General features: G+C 41.1%; 1 protein-coding gene across 2 annotated transcripts in view; it reads left to right on the top strand.

Moving 5' to 3' along the window:
- MGAT5 (alpha-1,6-mannosylglycoprotein 6-beta-N-acetylglucosaminyltransferase) overlaps positions 1-17,505 on the top strand; it is a 116,112-nt gene that overhangs the window by 13,538 nt on the left and 85,069 nt on the right. Inside the window, exon 2 of one of the 2 annotated variants that reach the window (XM_084524262.1) lies at positions 1,330-1,476. The exons of the other annotated variant lie outside the window; for it this stretch is intronic. The gene's annotated coding sequence lies outside the window, so the exon portion shown is untranslated. The remainder of the gene's footprint in view (positions 1-1,329; positions 1,477-17,505) is intronic. 2 annotated transcript variants of the gene reach the window in all.

Raw genomic sequence — 17,505 nt, 5'->3', positions numbered from 1 at the left:
CTCTAGGTGTACCTAGGTGTGCTGTAGACATCAAAACCTTGTTCCTTTAAGTCGTCTTATGCTGTGCTTTGGGTAACTGAGGAAAGGACTGGAAGGTTCCCTTTCCCATTGCTAATGGGAGCCAAGCAACGATGAGGAATAAGTTTCATACTGCTGTAACCAGTATTCAAGCTCTGGCTTTGCTTTTGATACTCCTGACTCTCAGAATTGGCATAACCAGTTGCCAGCAACAGCAGCTTTGTCCTGAAAGCCAGGCTTGGAAGTTCTACTGGTTGCGATCATTTACTCTGACTTTCCAGTCTGCAGCTAAATCCTGTTAATCCAGCTTCTAGTTCATCCAGTATTTTATCCTTTGTAGGAGCTGACAGTAAAAATTGTGAGTTCATGCTGGAAATGTGTGTTGGCAAATAGGTAGCCATTACAACGCACATCACAGGAGCATCTCCTCAAGCTTTATGCACAGCCTTTGATCGAGAACTTACTAGGGAGACACGGTGGCAGCATGCTGACCTGGAGAGGACAACAGAGCGGTAGTAGAAGGTATTCTTGATCTTGATTGAAGGGCAATTTATACTGTCTGAGCTATTCTAATCAAAATAGCCAGACCGGCCAGCTTTGTAGTTCAAATAGCAAATGACTTCTAACCCGCTTTCATTTGACTGAAATGTCTGGGGGACTCTCATTCAGGTTAATTCCTTGGGCAGATGTGAGGAGGCAACGACTTCTGCTTGGAGAAAGAGTTGTGTTTCTGCTGGCAGGGGTGGATCTGGCAGAGGTCACGCCTTCCTGGCCCCAGCCTGTCACATCCAGAAATGTAGGCAGGGCATACTGAATCCCATGGTCCTCGTGACTTCCACTCAGCAAATCCTGTAACCATTTTCCTCTTCACTCTCTCCACCGCTTCAGCTTCACTGTGATAGCTTCTGCTGCCAAAAAGGGCTGTGGGTAAGCACGTGAGCCTGCTTTCTATTTTCTAAGTTATTTTTCCTGATGTTCAGGAAGAGATTAAAAAGTTGATCATTCTATATTGGGAAGCAGCATTAGGAAGTAAGAACAGAAGATACAAAATCTTGAATGAGTTGCAGGCACTAATGGGTCCTGACTATTTGCTGTGTTGTAGGATACTGGGGGGCGTGGAGAGAGAGGAAGAGGAAGAGATAAAAGCAGGGATTGCTCAGAGCTCAGGGGGCCGGCTCCGTCCTTGGTCAGCATAGAGTGTGATGCTTTTGAGGCTGCTGCTTGGAATCGTTCCCCCAAAGGTGGAGAATGGCCAAGCTGAACAGCTCTTCATTATGAAAAGATACAATTTCTCCTTTTTGTTTTCACCAGCTCAGATACGCACCTGACCCATCTGTCGGACAGCTTGGTTTGCACAACAAGCCGAAAGCTTGTGTAAGAGAGAGGCTCCTTTTGTTTTCGTGATCTGAACAGCTCATCAAGGGATCTGTTGATTTGGCACCGCTCCTCCAAAGAAGGGTGAGGAAATGAGTGGCTGGAGCAGAGGGATGAGGGGCGTGAAACAGGGCTGCCCCTTCTTCCTCCTCTTTTGCCCCACGTGCTTTTGATGTTCATTTGAAAACAGCAGACGTGGTAGTCTTGGTAAACCTTTATACCTTGCTAGGTACAAAGACAGTAACTAAACACTAAGGGGGTTCTGTGGAAAAAAAAAAAAGCCAATTTCTCAGTTGTTTTGGTTATGTCACCACAGCCTCACTCCTGATGCTGCAGAATGTTTGTATAAAAATGCTTCAAATGTAAGCAACAGCCAGCATTTTTGTTTTGAGGCTGTTGTCAAGAAGGATGCACTTAAAAAGGACTTCTGACTGAGAATGCCCTGCCACACCTGGGGCAGTGTCAGAGTGCAGTACCAAGCCCATTGACGCTTCCTTTCGTGGGTCACATCTGGGTGCTTTGTGTTTTGGCACGCGGTCAAAAACCGATTTAGCCCTTTACAGGGATTAAGCGTTGCTCTCAGACGTTGTAACTGAAAAGACTGTGTCCAGTGTGTGGTGTGAAATTAATCAAAAGGAAAGAAAATTAATGACCTGCTGTGGTGCCATCCATCAGGATATCACTCAGCAGGTGTGAAATTAACTTGCCTTGACTGTGGATTAAATTTAACGGCGTGACGTGAAACTACAGAAACCATTTCTGTTATTACTAGGCAGCAAGCAAGCTTTTTTTTTTAAAAGATTCCAGATTAATGAACTGCTTACGCCATACAGTGGATAGTCCTGTGATCATTTAACAGCATGAATTTAGATTATGTTCCCTAAGAAGATCACGTATTACTGTATCAGTAAAAATTGTTAAAGGCAGGCCGCAGAAATGCGTTTTTAATTTCTATAATTATGGAGCGCCAGATGGTGGGTGCATACTTGTTTCCAGTGTACTATTTCAGCTCAGATATAAGCAGTTGTGATCTTTATTTACAATTAATCAGATTTTAACCTAGGTGATTTGAAATTGCGTTGTGACTATAATGAGTTCCAAAGAAACACACAGAAGAAATGTCTCTGCTGCTTGCTATAGTTGCAAAAAAGCCTTTCTTTTTTTTCCAGATCCTAATTCTGAGGATAGCAAAACTACCCACTAACTTTAATTGTCTGCCAACTATTTTGGAATGAATATCTAATATTAGATTATCTACTTAAAGGACTTGATAAATCATGGTTAGTTTGTTACATGTAGAGAGAGAGTTCTTTGAGAAGTAATAAAGAACTCAGTTCCCCTACCGAAGGTCGCAACCCTCAGAGTATACCCCTGCTGCTGAGGCTTGACTTCTTATCAGCTGCTCTAAAAGAGCAGCACTACAGAGGTGTAAAATACATTACAGTTTATCAACTGCTCAAGATGAATGAGGAAGATGAAGGAAACATACCTCCTGGTTTAAAGATTCTGCCAACTATTTTTTTTCTGTCCATTCCCGCTTCCTTATGCGTGTGCACTTTTTCTCTGCAGTTGCCTCATATTTTTCATGTGGCATTTATTACCAGCGTGAAGGCTCCCATTGACTTGAACATCCTCCTTTAAAAGGTTCAGTTGTCTCACCTGTTTTAGAACTCATGATGTTTGTGCCCTCAGCAGAGAAGTAGTCATTTATGTGGTTTTTTTTTTTTTCATTCCTTCACACCCTCCTCACCCCTCTCCAAATCAATTCTGACTCCCCATTTCCAAGAATTAAGGAAGCTGCATGTTTGTGATTAGAAAGACTGAGTTGGGACTTGCATGGTACTTTCCTTGGAGGTGTATCAGCCCCACATCTATGAGTTCATCTTCAGGTTGGAAGTTCACAGTATACATGTATGACCATGTGCTTGACTATCTGCTCTTTATAAGTTGATTTGTTTGACCTCTTATTAAAGAACATCTGTGGTTCATAAAACACAACATTTTTGTTTAAATATTGTCAATCAGCTGTTGGAAAAGTGAAGGTCAAGTTAAAGCTTCACTGCTGTGGTACCAGAGACAAATGATGCTAGCATTGGTAACAAGATTCTGGTTCATTACAAGCATGATATAACCACCAAAGAAACATCAGGGCTGTCCAACTCAGTGGTTGTGTCACTGGCAGCCCTTTCTTCAAGGGTAAATCATAAGCAGTTCCTGGAGGATCTGTGCTGCCCTGCAACCTGATTGAAGAGCTCTGTTAAAAAAAAAATAAATAAAAATCCTTTTGTTGAACATTAATTTGGGTTGAACTGCCAGGATATTCTACAAGTTTTGTCTCCTCTTTGAAGAGAAATGTCAGTCTTGGTGCCTGTTTCAGGACGAGGAGTTGAACAAGTGATGGAGGCCTAATGCTTTTTATCTTTATAAGCATTAACAATTCAGGTCAAGCTTTTAACCGAGAATAAAGGCTAGATGATTACTAGAACAGTTATTTCAGCTGGACCTTTGGGCTGTTTTCTTTCCTGCATTAGAGAGTGAAAATCTTGATATGCATGCCTAAAGAGACTTGCTCTTTAGGCAGAGATTGTAACATGGTGCTCTTGCAAACTTGCTTGTGTTGGAGGAAACGCTGGAATATTGTGCTCAACTGCTGCCTGCGGTGTGGCATTTAGATTACTGGGCTTATTTAATGTACTCCTGCCATTCTCTTGCTGATGGCTTTTATAGCTGCCTAAGCTTTTATGATGAATTTGTAGCCCCTGGAGAGGGAAAGAAGAGAACAGATAACTTCAGCTCTTTCTGTTGAACTTGTTTAGGTTTTGAAGACAAGTGGAAGGAAAAGCAGCAGTCCTCTTCGCAGCTAGGGCAGCAAGACAGTTGATTTGTTTCTGTCCTGGGAAACTTCTTGCCAGCAAGAAGTCCTCATGTCTGTTTGCCATGATAGGCTGTGTGAGCTGGGTCTGTGGAATCTCTTTATTGTGTTTTGCCTTCAAGCTGAGCTTGTGTTGGCTGCTTTTGCGATTTGCTTTATCTCTGTATATCTATTCTATCCCATCAGAAGGGAGCACACGAAGCTAATGGAGCTGTTAGGGTGTCTTCACAGCAGTGCTTTTTTTTTTTTTTAAAATGCAGCTCTCCTAGATTTTGGGATGAAGAGAACTCAGATTTTTCTGTATTGTCTGTAACACAGAAATATGCAAAACTGTTTCGTCAGCATGCTCAGAGTTGAGCAGTGTGATGCTATCTGCCTGTGAGCATGGGCTCCTGAGAGCGTATTCCCATTTCTCAGTTCAACTGAGGAGTGCTGTTGAAATGAGAAGACATCGATCCCTGCACGCAAGCAGAACCAATGGAGGGAAGAAAAAATAATAATAATAATAAAACAAAAACAACAAAAAAACCTGCTATTGAATGTGGTTTGCACAATATTGACCCAACTAGGGGAAGGGGGCCTGGCTCTTCTGGTTGCACCCAGTATTTCCAGAGCATTTGTTCATCTCCCAGTTTATGCTGACAATGCTCTTGAGTTTCTGGTGGGCTCAGAGCACGTGAGCAAAGGGGGAGCTTGTGTCTGCTAGCAAAGACGTTGGCTGTAGCCAGTGGTTGAATCACTGGGTAGGGTTTTTTGTGAATCTGTGTGAGGAGTGAAGGCTTTATTTGGCTTTTCTCATGACATTCTCTGTATTTTCTCAAGCTGCAGTCAATAAATGTCCCTTCCCAAAGGAATTGCCAGTCTGTAGACTTGTGATTGTTATTCTAAGTCAGCCATGGAAACATGTTGTGTAACAAGTCTAAACTATGATATTTAACAAGATACTAATTCTTCATGGCAAAAATATAGAGTTGTTTAATTATCACTCAAACCACTTCTTTAGCCCTCTAGTTCATTATGTCTCAAGTAGGTTTATGCCACTGATTCATATAGCTCATTACTGCTCATAAATGTCACTGTAAAATTACTTAAAATAAGAGTGTTAGCGTCTTGCTGTCATTAGTTCTACAGCTGGTTTGGTTGTGGTGACAAGTTGGTAGATAAAGTGTGAATTTTATAGTTGAAGATGTCAGGACTTGGAGAGCTTGCTGCTCCTTGTCATGGGAAGAGACATGCCTGCAGAGCTGAAAGCTGGAGTTGGAAACTTCTTTCTGGTCATATCTACTGCCTACCTCTTTTGTCAGCAGTATGAGTCAATGTCCCGCACAGAGTTTAAAAGCAATAAATGCAACGGTAAAAACTGTAAATTAAGTCACTGATGACACTTGTGGGAACATGGCATCAATGAGAGGCTTTCACTGAATCTTTGTGTTCTCCGAGTAAATGGCAGGCAGTCAAGGTCTGGAGCATAACAGCATAGGCTGAAGTGGCCACTTCTTGAGTAGTGCAGCTGATGATTTCCAGATGCAAATTATAATAATTTGCTCAAATACTTTACACGTAGGTGGGATCCTGTAATCTGCATCTCAGAAGACTGTTGACATTGTGAGAAGGAAACTAGAAACAGGACAGGAAAAGATTGCGTCAATCACTTGACCAATTGATAATATGATAAAAAGTCTTGATACTTTAAAGTAGCAAGTTGTGATGGTGAACAGATAACATGTCTGTCGGTGGCACTTGAAGTTTTTGTTGTTCTTTTTGATGATGTTGGCAAATTCCAATTCAGCTGAGTAGGAGAAGTCTTGGAGGCTAGAAGTTCAAATTGATTTATTTTAATAGATTCATGGGCCAAATATTTGGATATCTACAGTATCATGAGCTCTCCTTGTGACAGCTATCAGTAATTTTTGCGTGGCTTCACATGAACAGATTTCAAAGGTTGGAGGTTATGATGTTGCTTGTTTTATTGTGTACGTAGTGAATAAGCTACAGGGCTGTACAGGAGTAACAGGCCAGTGTTAGAGTCAAACTACATGACATGTTTCATGTTCCAGGGTGCAGTTCATCAGTGGGAAGAGATTATAGATGTGCAGAATTAAAATGGGAGCATCCCTGGTTTTAATGGAACTGATGTGGGTAGGATGTATCCGTCTACTAGAAATTAGTGAGGCACAGAATTTGGCCAGGTAAGAACTTGTATTATCAGACTGCAGTGGCACAAGTACTGCAACCTGAGCCCAGATCATTTTCTGGAAACCCTAAAGCAGTCTGCTAGGTATCTGTTGTTTGTTTGCTTGACAGGGATGTGCACATACACTTAGAGGAATATATCTCAAATGACTGAAGATGAACTTCTTTTTATGCGTCTTTTTTTAAATGAACTGTAATGTTAACCAAAAGCGACATTCCAGTTTAGTCTCTGTTCAAAGAAAGATCTGTTTTTAATAATTTATGTGGAAGCTCTATGAAAGATTTAAAATGTGACAGCTCTGAAATAAGAAGATTGATGCTGCTCCGGTGTGATCTGATTTGGATTCTGACCTAATTTCTGTTAGTTAGTGATCGGTATAAAACTTGGTGGGGTACGTGAGCTTACGACTTCGGGAGGTTACTGGCTGATATTTTTAGGCCACCAGCTAATCCTGTTTAGGAATAGGATTCTCATCTGAAAACTGACAGGTCTTTAAATTCTTCCCATTTTGCTTTATGATGACAAATGGGAAGTGTACAGAAAAAGCAAAGGATTGATTGCCTATTTCCAAGTGCCTTGTGCTGTGGTGCTCTCATCTAGATAAGGATTCTCTGCATGCATGTGTTTAAGAAGTGGTATTTATTTATGATTGAACAGAATGAAAATCTTGTATTGAAGCTGTTAATTTTGCATGTACTCCAGAGGAGGTATGGAAAAACATTGCACACCGAAGATGTTTGGAGCCTTTCCTTCTGGATTTTTCTCATGTTGCCTTGTAGCTGTTTGCATAGCAGCCATACTGTAGATAAACTAACAAATGCAAATTCCCTGTTCTGTTTGCTTAGTCAGAAGCTGTGTTCCATATATAAACACATCTTCCAGATGTTTTCTTCTTGTTAGCAGTTGCTTTCTTGCACTTGTAGCCTATGGCAGAGGCAAACATGCTCTTTAATTCCAGTCTTACGGTGGGGTTGTCATCTGCTATGTCTGTTAAATTGATAAGTTAGTAGATGAAGTGTTTTGTCACTAGTTTCTACAGATGGAGCCCATAGAGCTTACTATGGAATCCTTTAGATGAGTCCACCCATGTGATTTTTTTTATTAAACGTCATAAAAATTAAGAAGCAGGAAAAGAAAGGGCATCTCTGATGCTGGAGTGTTATATCCAGGTTTGTATTGTCTTGTAGCTGTTCTGTTTCCTTTCAGCTGTACATGTTGATGGGAAGGGAAGTCAAAGCTAAGTGGAAAGATGGGAATTTGGACTGAAAATAGAATGTGTATGAATAGTACTGGGTTGTACTGAAAATACTGTAACTCGCTCTATTGCTGCTATCCCAGTTAGAATCGAAGGTGTTATTTACAGAGAGGACCCAACTGGAAGGCTTTATGGAGTGCCACAGCTTCTACCTGAGTATCTGCTCTACTACGCATAGAGCTGTGCATGTAGGTAATGAAGTGAGAGTCCGACAGTTTTGATGAGGTAAGGTGATCTTTATGTGAAGAAGGATTGTTCAGTTAGAGCTAAGAAAGTGAGCAAGGCGTTCAGGATTGCCTAGAGGTGAGGTTCTTGCTGTGAGCTACTTTTGAGGCTGTATCTCATGGCAGCGGCTCTTGCTGACCGTGTTCTGCTTTTTGACTGCCTCGAGTTGTTAAAGGATAATTAAAGCACATTCAACACCTGTTTAATACTGTTATTGTCATATGAGCAATAGCTGTGCCATAATTTAATTTGGAATTGTTGGCTCAAATTGAACTGTGGGGCTTTTGTTGCCAGTTTAACTTGATAATATAAATGTGTCCTTCCCTTTTTAGTGAAAGGGGAAACATTGGACCAATCTTGATTTAATTTTCAACTTCCACCACCCCTTGCTCTGAACTGCTGCCTGCTAAGAACCCTCGTAATACATAGTTTGTGTAGTGAAACCTCTTTTATTGCCACAGAAAGCTCCCATCATGGCCTGGTGAGGCCTTCATTTCAGCAGCGATGAGGGGTTGGAGTGAAAGGCAGAGGAGTAGGAGGGTGTCACATCTGTATGGGCGATGCCATGCCTTGCAAGACATCCCTGTGTCCTAGCACACGGCTATAGCCAAGCCCGTGTCTCCTCGGAGCAGAGACAGCTGCGGTTCTGTGGGCAGTGTTACCAGTGAAAGAGAGCAGCTAACTCTCAAGAGATCTCCCACGCAAGTCAAGACAAATTCTGCAGTTCTGCAGCACAATGTAGTTCTTATTTTTTTTCTTTCCTTCTTCTCCCTTCTTTACCAACTTTTGAGAGTTATTTCAGTGTTTTCTGGGAAGAAACTGATTCAGCTACCACTCATCAACCAGATGTTTGGGTGTATGAAACACTTCTCACTGAGGCTTTCTGCGCTTCCTTCAGAGCTACCTTAATAATTGTCCTTCCTCCATTTTTACTTCCCTGTCTTCCTTTTACCTCCTCTTTCCTCTGCAGTTTCTGTATATCACTCATGGTTTTTATTCGCCTCTACAATATCTGAGTAAATAATATCAGGTATTTGCAGAACTTGATTAATTCGTGAAACTTTTCTAAAGCTGAAGCTGTAGACATTTTTGCAGACTTCTTTAATTATCTGTATTCATCTGATCTGAATATTGCATAAATCACGCAACTTGAGCTTTCTACTCTTTAATTGCCTGGTTTAGTTATTCTGGCAGTGCTCACGTGGAAAGAGGCTCTACTGCCTAAATACCCAAGTGGGCTGGATTCTGGTAAGTGAGAGAGGAGATGACATGCTAAGGAAGGCTGCTTTTTGTTTGCTGTGTTCAGTGCAGGTGTTGAACCCCATCTCACCTGCTAGGCAAGGGTGTGGAGGAGCGTTCAGTCTAAAGAGAAAAAGCCCAAGGTGTGGTGTTGAGGTAGAGTATGCTCAAAGCATGAAAGAGCTGCTGAAAGTGTCACATGCTCCCAGCTAACCATGGGAGTGGCTCACAGGTGATAGGAACAAGCATCAGTTCCAGTCTGAAGGGGGCCTCAAGCTGTCTGGCCACAGAACCCACCCCATAACAACTTCTCTGAGTGCAATAAAGTGACATAGTCATTAAAAAGCTAACCAACAAGTTAGGGTACTACTAAAAGGGAAGGGTTGTGCCGAGAATTGGTCTGCTTTGCTTAGAATTTTGCTGACAAGTGGCACTGATGCAGCAAGATGTTAAAGTTAGTTGGAAAGATGGGAAAGTGAGGATGGAAGTAGCTTGGGCTATCCCACTTTAAAAGATACCATAAAGAGCATCCAGTGCTCTAAGTGCTTCTTGTATATTGAATACACACCAGTATGTTTATGACTGCTGTCACAAACCTTGTAGTATTTATGTGCGTCGTTTGATGGCCTTAACTCAAAAATAATTAAATTAATCCCTTTCAAAGCCAAATAAAAACTTTACAGCACTGGACAGAAACATGTGATAGAAATCTAAACTCAGAACGCAGATTTGTTTTACTTGGTGTAATGACTGTGTGTCCTGTGGGATTTATGTAACAATTTTTAAGTGGCTCAGTGTATCAGGAGACCAAGGCAATTAGGTACTTAGAAGGGGCAAAGGGAGAAATGTCAATTGCTCTTTTAAAGACTGGGCAGCAACTCCTACGCTGTCAAGAAATGATCTTGCTTTTACATAAATTGCCACTGAACAGCTGTGTTCAGTGGGATGAATTCAGTGGGATGAATGAGCTTTAAAGAAGTTTAAAAGAGTTAATTTCTTATTCTTCCCAATACAATAAAATTCAGGACTTGCTCAGTCACATTGCAAGGATGTAGCAATAGGTGAGAAGCAGGCATGGCAGTAGGGGTTAAAGATGCTGTATGTATCAAGTGTAATGCTGAAAACATGTAAAATGAGGGCTGCTGTTTTGGGGTCATTCTTTTTCTTCTTCTGCTGCAGGAAAGTACATTGCTAATGATCTTGTATAAACTGAGCCTGAAGTGCATTCAGTGGTGGGCTTTTCTTCTCAAGTGTTGTCAGTGTAATCACGCCGCGTATTATGTTTTTATTTTGCTAAATGAAACGCTCTATTTTCATTACTTAACTAAAAAAGAAACAAGAATGCATGAGTAGAGATGGCTTTTATAGTAGTCTTTATTTTCTCAGTACTGTAAGCAAATGCACTTTAAGTTGAGAAGCATCATTAAGCTGGATTTCTGAATGATGGAAATTATTCCTTAAGTTGTTCAGTGCTTTGATTTATTTATTTTTTTAACGGTGCAGTTCTTTTCCTTAGACCAAACTCTATGGGACTGAGTCTGTTACTTGATACCAGCTGTGTGTTTCCTTTTCTTCCTCCTGTTCCTGAACATGCAGCGTTGATAATTCCCCCCATTCAAGATCAAATGGACTCTTGGAAAAATGACGTATTTGGTTTAGATGCTATAGAAATCAACTCTGTATATCCATAATTTCTTGTAAGTAATCCAAAATAAATCTGTATACCTTCAAAATAAGGTTTTGCATTTCTGGGCAGCTTTCTAGTTTTTGTTTTCTTTCTTTTGGTGGAATGCACAGGAAGAGTTGAGGATGATTTTGGTACAGCTGGGTTATGGGAAGCCATGCTACCAATGTCATGACCCAGCAGAGTAAGGCTGACTTACTGTGCTCATGTGTTGGCTAAAGCTCAGAGGAGAGTGCCCATGTGCTCTGACTGCTCGTGCTGACCTGTTGGGCTGTGCTGCTGTACTCATCAGAGCCGATGGCAGTGAGGAGTGCCCCACCACTGCCTACCAGCACGTCCTTGCTAGCTAGTGCTCTGGGCACGCAGCCTGGAGCCATGGCTAAATGGTGTGGGTAGCAGTGAAATTAGCCTCCTCCACCTGGCATGCCAGGTCATCCTCGTCCACGTCAAGCCATCTCTCCATTTGTTGGCATCTCTGAAGAAAGCTGATCTTTGCACAGCAAAAACACTAACAAAATCTGCTTCAGTTTACAAAGCTTAATATGTTGGGTTTCTTCTTTTCAAGTTTGTCCTCGAATCTCTTTCTTCCTACCTTCACTGCAACCTGTGTTTGTCAGATCCCTTGGGGCTGTCATTGTGTGCCATCAGCTGTGCAATGCTAATGAGCTTCAAGAAAACAGAACAGCAGTCTGTGCCTGGTGCAACCCCTGCAAGATCTCTATCAGTCTTGTTGTGTTTTCAGGAAGGCCACGTTTCTTGATAACATTAACTTTGTGAAAACAGCAACAATTTCTACAGCAGAGGCAGCTTACCAGTGTTTTAGCAAAGAAGTCCTGGCCATGTGTTACTGAACTCATTTAGTCTGCAGCTCTTGAAGTTATAACACGATTACGTGTTCAGGGTTGAGTGACTGACCCCCACAAACTTTAACTGGTGATAGAAATCTGCAGCTTCTCTGAAATGTGCTGACCCATCTGCCCTTGGGTTAAAAGAATCCTGTCCTAAAAGGTTGGTGTGGCCTACCTATGAGCCACAGTTTCATTCCATCTGTTACTATGCATGTTCTGGAGATGATGCCAAGAAGGAATGTACTAAATATAAGTACTCTTTCTGGGACTGCCCAGTCCTTGAACTGAACAAATTTTCTCAAATACCAAAATTAAGCAGCTTTTGACCACCTTCTCAAAAGACAAGGGGTAGGAAATGCCCTCCTTTGGCCTTCATTGCCTATATATTGCCTTTGTTCTTACTGTTTTTCACTCATCTGGAATGTTAGTCTGTATTAGAGCTATTCTTGTATTCATGTGCATTCATATGTATATATTGAATATGCTATGAAGGTATTTAAATTCGTAACTGAAGATATTTTTATAGTCAAATTATACTTAATCTGCTATAAAACTGATACAACGTAAAAGATGTGGCGGTAAACTGTGATTTCTTGTTATGGGGATAGTTGGTAAAATATGGGTCACCTTAATTTTCCAATATTTAAGCAAATCATGAGAAGTAGACGAAAACTTTTCAGTCCCAGTTCTCAAATTTCCAGAAGAGGTTTCTTTCTTTTGTGAATTCTTGATTTCCAGTTGTGATTTAGGTTGACTTTCCAACAGCAGCAAATATATACCAAATCCTAAATAAATTATTATTTTTTCTTTTTTAATATTGAAAAAGACTGAAAAAAAAGTCCTTCTGGAACAAAATAAAAAGGAAAAGCTGGTGCTGAAAAATTCAACCCTCCCTCTTACCCTTCTATAAATTGCTGTTTAGTATTCCTGTCTCCATGTGTGAGCCCAAGGTCCAGGCTTGTGGTTTAAGCTATAAACAGAGATGAGATACTTTTATACAACAATAAAAGTGCACAGATGGAGATAATCAGAAGTGACTTAACTGTGTAGGCATTTCCCGAGGTGCCAAAAGCCCACAATGCCAAGATGATGTTGATGAGAGCTACAGGTGCAAAGTGTGCTCAGACACATCCTTAGAGGCTGGTTCCTAAAAGGTGTGCAGACACCTTCGGGAGCCTCGTTAAGTGCAGTGGAAATTGTGCTTTTGGGTGTGTTCTTAAATCTCTTGGATGCCTCTTTGCATCTTTTGAGATGTCTTTAACATCCTTGATTTTTGCTCTGCTGTTGACAGTAGCCATAATTAAGGGGAGTTTTGTAGGGCTTGGCTTATAGTTCTTGGTTAACTATAACAAATCCTGATGGTGTGGGCTAAAGACTAGAGACAAAAACTTTCAAGGACAATACTTGGCATGAAACAAAAGATTTCTGTGGGATAAATGAACCTATATGATACATTAAAATCCAGGTAAAGGACTTGATCTGCTTTAAGAGTTCTTAATAAAAAAAAACATTTTTCTTTAAAAGAAAACAAACTTCCATAGTTACACCTCTTCGTTACGAAGAATTTTTGTCTCTTAGAAAAAAAAAAAAGTAGAATCTGTTAACAAACTCTTTGCATTTTTAGTGGCAGTCACCTGGCATGACTGTCTGACAAAAATGCTTGTTGTTCTGTGCATGTTACTTGCACTTCAGCCATGCTTCTATAGTAATGGAAACATTGGCCTTGAAAGAGATGCAGGATTTGTTCTCATTTGTTAATAGTCATAATGATTAAATGTGGAGAATAACATGGCTTTGTCGTTTAATAATAAAAACTGTGAATGAGCATTTTTGGTAATGATATGTTCTTACATGTAATTCCTGTATTGACCAGTAAGCCTCCATTAAACTAAGAAGTTTCATGTTGTTGAAACCATGTTCTTCTCCCAAGCTGAATGTGAACACATTTAATTCTTTTTTTTTTTTTTTTTTTATTTCCCCCAAACTCTACTTTGCTGTGATTTCTACAGGGGGGGGGGAAAAAAAGTGAGAAGACTGACGGTCTTGTTGGCATGACTTCTTCCTGCTCGTTCTTTGTATTGCTGCTCCATCCGCTTGCACCCTCAGCATTTACGTTGCTCGGCTGCTGGGGGCAGGACCTGTCTTGTCCTCAGTGCTGTCAGATGACAAACCCAAGGCTCCTAATCCATATGGAGGATTTGCTGTACTGCAGTAATACAAGTTTGGAGGGGTAAGGCTATAATGCTCAAAACGCTGCATGTGCAATATGACACAGTCACTGGTGTATTCTGGTGAAATCCAGCCACTCCTTGGCTAGGAAATAGCAGTTGTGCGTCTTTCCTTTCTTTCCCTTCCACCTTTTGTTATGCTCTACAGGCTACACAATTGTACGGTTTGGTACATTTACATATCTCAAATTTAGCTTTCCAGACAGAAATACACAGACATTAATTACACCTTGACATGAAAAATGTGGGCAGGCTCACAGGGTTTTTGTGTTTCAGAGGAACTGGGGACTCTTCACAACTTAGGAAATTTTCTTCTAAGAAAATGTTTGTACGTTCTCCATGCTTACAGCTACAAATAGCGCTATCGCCAGCAGATGGTAGGTGGTAGGATCAACCTGGTTATTGTCTCACCTAATCATTTCCACCCTTTTAGGTGACATTTCAGTGTTTACTCATCCTCGAAGCTGCCAATTTGTACGATCTGAAATGTAATAGGGGAGAGCGGTTTGGTGGTTAGATAACTGTTCCTACTTGTCTCTCTGTGTGTACAAACAGGGAGTTTTGTACTGTGTCCTTTACCTTGTATGTTTGCTCAAAACCTCTTCGATACCATGTCTTTAACAAGCTGATTTCATCCTTCTGCTTCCATCGGTTGTTTAGTTCAGGCGAATGGATTTGTTTCAATGCAACCTGTAACCAGCCGTGCCTTCCTACAGCCTTTATTATTCCTTTAGCTTCTTTTAATTCTTTTTTTTCATTGGGAGTGGTACATAAGATTACACAGTCCACTGAGACCTTGGTGTTGCTGCTTCTCCAAGTAGCCTCGGTCAGCTCCTTTTGTTCGTTGGTTGTGTTTTAGGCAGTCCCCTTTGATTTGCTCCTCTTGAGAAATTGCACAAGAGGCCCTTCATTTATCTTTCCAAACCTGAGCATCTGGAATTTTCTTGCCATGTTGAAATGGAACGGTTTCAGTGGAGGAGGAGAAGTAAGGAATGTTAGGGAATGAATTTTTATTTAAAATAAATGGAATTCAGTGGGTGACCTGGTTTGTAGTTATGCAAATGCTCGCTTCAAAAATGAATTCTTGTCAAGGTTCTTGGGGAAAAAAAGTGGGATGTCTTGGTCCCTTTCTCTTTTCTGAAAACTATTTGTTCTCTGAGAACTTTTTCCTTGGAGTTGGCTACAGTGTGGAGAGCTTTCTGTTACTGTTTTCGCTGACGCTTTTCTAAGGCTTGCTGGTTTGCATTTCAAATCTCCCTGATGTTTATTTGCTTGCAGTGTTTGCAGTGTCACTTCAATTATGCTCATGATTTTTTTTTAGGCATTTATCCTTCACCCACTGCTAACGTTAGATCTTGAGTAGTTTTGGTTCCCACCTTTGTCCTTCAAACTCTTCCTTTTTCTTCCCTACTCCCTAAAAAGACTGAATTACCAACTAAAGTGGTGAAAAATGCTATCTGACAGGTTATCTTTTCATTATCGTGCAGTTTTAAATGTGGTTTGCTTCTGTACCTTTGTAAAGCACATTTAACAAAGTCCTGTGTGGTTTAGATCTCTGTGCACTTAGGTGAAAATTACTTCTCATGTTGTGCATGTTTGTCAAAATACTCTTAATGCTTTTTTCCCCCCTACTAAACTACTTTTTCTAAAGTGATGAAAATGGTTCTGTTTGCTTGTTGATAGTTGCCTCAGAGAGAGCCTGCCTTCGATGGAGAATGAGATGCTTTTAGTTTTATATCTAGTGCATTATAATGCTTAGAAGCTAAATGATGAGAATTACCATTATAACTCCTTTTCTAAAGAAACTGGTGTTATACTGGGTTTTTTCTTTGTTTTGAGAGTGTAGAAAATTGGAGTAACAATTCTCTCCATCTCCTCAAAAGACTGAAATGTCTATTAAATTGGGAGAAAAAGCTTATCTACTAGGTTATTTTTTCATTATCATGCAGAAAAACTGGGGTTTCATTCTGTTTTAATTGAAAACATCAAGGAGCCAGGCCATAATGCAAGGGAAGCACGGTGCAGTTAGTAATGGGAAATAATTGAAGGGGTGCTGGGCGCAGACTGGTGCTTGGAGGAAATTGGCAGGAGGAAATTTAAGGGCATCAGCTTCAGGAGTTTCTGTGTGATTTGTCCCTGGCTGTGAAACCTGAGTGGAGCTGCAAGGGGATTTTTGTGGGCTTTTGTGTTCTGCATAACGTGTATGTCTTCCTCCTAGTACTGGGAAATCCAAGCCCATCAGACTTGGTGGTCCAGATTTTCTACTCTACTGCAAAGTGAGGGAGGCCAACAGAGGACACTGCATTTCTGTAGTACCTAGATTGACACCAAGGTACAGAAAATATTTATTTGGGTGCACATACAGTCAGTTGCTCTGTTAACTGACTGGGGCAGCTTATTGCAAGTGAAACTCTACCCGTGTGAGGGCCTAACAAGCTGTTCCTTCTTTACTTCAGTGACCTCTGCGTTGTGGTCGTAAATCCTAAGGAGCTGCTGCAGTCAGTACCGGGCACGCTGCAAGGATTGAGTCTGTATGCTGGGAAACAACTTCAGCTAATGACACACACGTGCTTGGATAGAATGTTCTCTGTTGGTCACACAGAGAAGCTCTCTCTGGTAGAAATGGCATGAGGAGATAGATTCTGCCTCTTTGGGACCCAAAACAGAGCTGTGGCTGAAGCTCCTTGAGCAGCAGCCCTAGCAAACAAGCCGTGTACTTTCAGCTGATCGCACCAAACTTGTTGCATCTCTAAGCCAGGTGTTTGGTGGGTTGCTTTTCTGTTGGGTTTGGAGTTTGAAGTTCAGATGCGAAGGGGAAGAGGCAAGGGTGAGATATTTAAATCTTCCTTGATAAAGATATCTGAACAATCTGATACGTACCACAGTCATCCTTTTCTCCAACAGGATGTGCTTCTTGGTTTATGCTTATATAAAAGTGCAGAAAGGATGTTATGCAAATAAGTGTTTTTTAGCTTGACACTCACTACGCAGCCACCTGTTAAAACATAACGGTATGGATGAGTCCCAGCACGAGATACGAATGCTTTGCTGCTTGTGGTGAAATGTTTACTAACCAGAAAGCACATTTTGTTACCAAAGGAAAATTTGAGAGCTTGAAAAAGTGAATGTGTATGAACTGTGAGAGTTGGGCAGAGGCTGGTGGTGTTCTAGTAACTGAAACAGCCCAGCTGACTCCTGTAGAAAATTTCACTGTACTTCTAAACTACAGATACGGACAAGGCTGGGTTTAAAAGCATGTTATTTTTTGACTGTTCAGATTTAAGAGTATCAGAAGAACTCTTGACACTCTCGTGAGAACCCTTAACCGAGTCTGAACTCGGTATCACTAGCCATACCAAATTATGTGCTGTCAGACCAGTGAGAGGGGTTCCTTCTCAGAAACCATGGGGAATAGCTACTGGCAGTTGCTGAAGTCTTTCAAGGATGTCTAGTTGTGCCTCTTCTGTCACCTGTGGTTAGATGTGTGGATGTGCAGTGTTTCTGAACATCTCTGCCTGTGTAAGTCTGTGCATAAAGCATTTTGAAGAGGGTGGCTGCTTTGGAACAT

The sequence above is a fragment of the Aythya ferina genome, assembly GCF_964211825.1.
Source record: "Aythya ferina genome assembly, chromosome: 6".
Lineage (NCBI taxonomy): Eukaryota > Metazoa > Chordata > Aves > Anseriformes > Anatidae > Aythya > Aythya ferina.
The sequence above is the reverse complement of the archived record's forward strand: the minus strand, read 5'-3'. Positions and strand labels throughout refer to the sequence as shown.